The following is a 5,045-nucleotide window of genomic DNA, read 5'->3' on the forward strand; positions in this document are numbered from 1 at the left end:
TCAGCGGCTACCCAGAAGCGGCGCATCGGCTTCCAGCAGCTCGTCTGGAAACGCCACACCCTTTAAGGTACAAGTTAATTTTGAAATCCCCATATTCGAGGGTCAGATAGACGTCGATGCCGTAGATAAATGGTTAAATCTGCTAGAGGGTTATTTTTCTGTTCATGAATTTTCGAGTCGGGAAAAGATTGTTTTTGCTCTTCTCAAAGCAGCCCCCCACGTCAAGGACTGGTGGGAAACCTACTGCGAGCAGAAGGATGAAAGTACTGGCTCACTATTTTCAGCCGCACCCACCTGGGATTCGTTCCGGGATGCCATCAAGGAGCAGTACTACCCTGTCGGAAGCTATGAGGATGAATACATAAAGTGGACCACGCTGCGGCAGGGAAGGGACCAAGACGTGCCGAAGTTCACCAATCTTTTCCATACCCTTCGCACAAAGTTGGGTATCAAGGATTCGGAGCAACATTTGATACTCAAATACCGTGGCTGCCTGCACAAGTACATCCAGGAAGAAATACAGTTCCTAAACATCCCCTCGCTCGGCGCAGCATACCGGTATGCCGTCAAGGTCGAGCAGAAGTTTAAACAAAAGAAGCGAGACTTTGGATCTGCGAATCCAAAGCAGGGGAAAGGTGCCCCTAAACCACAGAACAAAGGACAAAGCCAAGGCGGGACAGCCCAAGACAACCAGCCGAAGCTGCAAGCAAAGAGCAACGCCGCGAAGCCGAGAAAGGACACTGGAAAATGGTGCGAGTTCCATAAGAGCTCCACTCACAACACAAGTGAGTGTCGGGCCAAGCAGTCACTGGTGGCTGAGCTAAAGGTTTCAGAATCAGATGCATGTTCCGACTCTGAGTCAGAACCCGATAAGGGGTATGAAAAAGGGAAGCAGATCATTGATGCGGATCCCAGCGCCACTGTTGCTACCGCAAAGATCCAGAAAAATGAACCCGAAGATCCAGAGGAGGAGGAGCGTCTCTTCCACTCCCAGATGTGGGTAAAGGGCTCCCCGATACAGTTCATTGTTGATAGCGGGAGTCAAAAGAACCTCATTTCGGCAGAGGTCGTGAAGCGGTTGGGCTTACCGACCACAGCACATCCACAACCATACACCATTGGGTGGCTTCACCAAGGGCGAGATCTTCGCGTGAGCCAGCAGTGTCGCCTTCCATACAACATCAAGCCCTTCACGGATGAGGTATTGTGTGACATTGCTCCCCTTGAAGTTTGTGATGTATTACTAGGACAACCATACTTGTGGAAGCGACATGCTGTGTATGAATCAAGGCCCCGTGCTGTTATTATTACATTGGGAAATAAGTTGTTCAGGATACCAGAGGTAGCACCACCTGCCGCCATCTCTTTGATTACTGCAAAACAATGCAGTAAGATCATTTCCAAAACCAGGAAATTTGTTTTCCTGATGATACGCCCTCAAGGGAAGAAGAAGACAGTGGCCGCGGCCTCCAAACGGGGTCCCTCTGCACGGCAGCTACAGATGGACAAGATTGTGGAGGAGTACGAAGACATCTTCACCTCCCCGGCAGGGGTTCCTCTGCACTGTCAAGTCAAGCACTCCATCGATCTGACCCCAGGTGCGCCGCTACCCAATGGACCAATTTATCGGCGCTCCGTTCTGGAGAACAATGAAATCAAGAGGCAGATTCAGGAGCTCCTGCAGAAAGGTCACATCCGTCCGAGTTCTTCGCCCTGTGGGAGCCCGATAGTGTTGGTACAGAAGAAGGATGGGACGTGGAGACTCTGTATTGACTATCGGGCGCTGAACAAGATCACTGTCCGTAATAGGTACCCGATCCCGCGGATTGATGACCTCCTAGACCAACTAAAGGGGGCGAAATATTTCAGCAAGATCGATCTGAAGTCAGGATATCACCAGGTACCAATTGAACCCTCAGATGTGTGGAAGACTGCCTTCAAATCCAAGGAGGGCCTCTTCGAATGGTTGGTCATGCCTTTCGGATTGACGAATGCTCCTGCAACCTTTATGAGGCTAATGGATGACATCTTGCGGCCATTCACCAACTCCTTTGTAGTAGTATACTTGGATGACATTCTGATCTTCAGCCAGAGTTGGGAAGAGCACCTCCACCACATCCGACAGGTTCTCCAAACACTGCGGCAACACAAGCTATGTGCCAATTTGGAGAAATGCACTTTTGGCATGACCGAGGTTCAGTATCTGGGATACATCATTGATGAACAGGGGGTGCATGTCGATCCAGCCAAGGTCCAAGTCATTCGGGATTGGCCCTCTCCAACCACTCTAACAGAGCTCCGCAGCTTTCTAGGTCTTGCCAACTTCTACCGCAGGTTTGTGTTGGGATTTTCTCATATTTCTTGGCCCTTGAGTCAAGTCACCAAGGGCGGGGCGAAAGCAAAATTCTTTTGGTCTGAATCTCAACAGAAGGCATTCAGGGAGTTGAAGGATCGCCTCTGCACGGCACCAGTGCTCGCGTTACCAGATTTACAACAACCATTTGAGGTCGAGACAGATGCCTCTGACTATGCTATTGGGGCAGTCCTTACTCAACATGGACATCCAGTGGCATATCACAGTGAAACACTTTCAGACACAGTCCGGAAGTACCCCACTTATGATAAAGAGATGTATTCCATTGTACAGGCCTGCCGACAATGGAAGCATTACATTTTGGGGAAGGAAACGGTCATCCACACAGACCACCGACCTCTGCAGTTCATACAGACCCAAGGGAAATTGCAGAATGATCGCCATCAGAAGTGGTCTACATACCTGCAACAGTTTCACTTGAATATCAAGTATAAAAAGGGCAGCACCAATAATGTTGCAGATTGCCTCAGTCGACCACCGATCATGGCGCTAACCACCGTGCTCAACTCTTGCGGGCACGAGACTTCTGATTGGCCACTTCTCTACAAAAGCGACCCAGAATTCGGCCACACATACCAGACACTCTTGGAGGGTCGGCAGGTTGCAGATTTTCACCTCCAGGATGCCCTATTATGCCACCTCGGTCACCTTTGTGTTCCTTCAAGCGAGCGTGCCAAGATGATTTGGGAAGCACACTACAGTCGGGCTGCTGGGCATTTCGGGGTCGAGAAAACAGTGGCAGTACTGCAAAACTATTTCTATTGGCCGAATCTTCGACAGGATGTTGGGAAGTACATCCGATCATGTACTGCCTGTGCCATTGCCAAACCGACCATTAAGAAGCAAGGCCTCTATACCCCGTTGCCTACCCCTAGTCGACCTTGGGAATCCATCTCCATGGATTACATGTCAGGCCTTCCTTCCACTAAGCATGGAAATGACTGTGTTTTTGTGGTCGTCGACAGGTTCTCAAAGATGGCCATTATGATGGCCTGCAAGAAGAATATCACAGCAGAAGCCACTGCTAAACTCTTCTTTGAACGAGTGTGGGTGCACTTTGGGATCCCACAGTCTATCATCTCAGATCGGGACAGTCGGTTTCTCAGCACCTTTTGGTCCAGTCTCTGGTCAATGCTGGACACCAAACTCACGAAGTCCACAGCCTTCCATCCTCAAACTGATGGCCAGACAGAGGTTGTCAATAGGATGATTGTGCACATTCTGCGCATGTATAACTCAAAGCATCCACGCACATGGGACGAGAGCCTCCCCTACGTTCAGCACAGCTACAACCGAGCTCTTCACAGCTCCACTGGCCATAGCCCTTTTCAGGTGGGTTTGGGATTCCAGCCACTATGCCCCATTGATGTGGCCATGCCACTTGCAGCTACTCACATGAATTCAGCTCATGTCCAGTCCGAAACAGATAAGGCCACCAGCTTCATTGAGCGCATCCAACATATTCGCCAGCAGGTCCATGACATTCTTGAGAAATCAAATGCCAAGTACAAGCAGCGACATGATCAACATCGGGTGCCACACAAGTTTCAGGTGGGCGACAAAGTCTGGTTGCATTTGCAAAAGGAACGCCTTACTGGAGCCTATCGAAAATTGAGACCACTCCGATATGGTCCTTACACCATTACTAAGGCTATGGGAGACAATGCATTTGAGCTCAGCATTCCCCCATTCCTTGGCCTGCACCCAGTATTTAATGTGGACCGCCTTCGGCCATACTTTCCACCATTGCTAGACACATCCGACATTGCAGAACAGCTCAAACCCACAGAATTAAATCCAGATTGCATGGAACAAGCTGCAACTGATCGGATCATGGACACACAGATCAAGAACACTCGCCAACAGAATATCCAACTGTATCGAGTTGTCAAAGCGGGCCAACTCCTTCAGCAGGGCAAGTGGCTCACCAGGGAACAAGTTCAGCAGAAGTTTCCTCATCTCATGGAGGAGCTCAACGCAATGGGGACCATTGCTTCCTAAGGGGGGAGGAATGATCCAGGTGGATATTGGTGGCCACCTGCCAAGTCCACCTGGACCCCCACCATTGTCTTTCTCAGCATTTTCAGTTTCCTTAATTGTAGCACAACTTACTATTTTTAGCAGTTTTTCGGGTCCTGAACTTCCGAAGCCGTTTTGAGGCCCTAAACGACGTTTTTTTGGAAATCTGGGGGCAACATGGGTCCATGGACCGATGTTTGCCTTCCCAAAGTGGTAGTGCTCGGATAGATCTTTCTAACGAGCTATTGTACGCGTCAAACGGAGATCGTATGCCAAAGTTACGACCCTGGGAAGTTGATGTACCAATTTACCCAAACGGGGCCCACAGTTTGGCGTTTCATCTCCTAGGGTTAGGTTTTGGAATGTTAAGGGTTTTCCATTGTTTCTCAACAATAAATAGGCCTTCGAGCCTCATTGTAACACAGTTCAGAGCCATGTAGCCATCACATCTCTTCTCAGAGATAAGCTACCATCGCCCTAGCTAGTTTATTGCCATTTCTGTTTGTAAGCATATTTCAGTATTTTCCATTAATGAAATGAAGTATTATTTCCGCTGCATCTTTGTGTATATGGTTACCTCTGTAATTTGTTGCGTTCCTGTTTAAATCCGGATCAAACTATAAAAACTTGGATTTATTGTATTAAGAATAAA

The sequence above is a fragment of the Pinus tabuliformis genome, chromosome 1_1, assembly GCF_031772625.1.
Source record: "Pinus tabuliformis cultivar Carrire ecotype Pingquan chromosome 1_1, CPIR1, whole genome shotgun sequence".
Lineage (NCBI taxonomy): Eukaryota > Viridiplantae > Streptophyta > Pinopsida > Pinales > Pinaceae > Pinus > Pinus tabuliformis.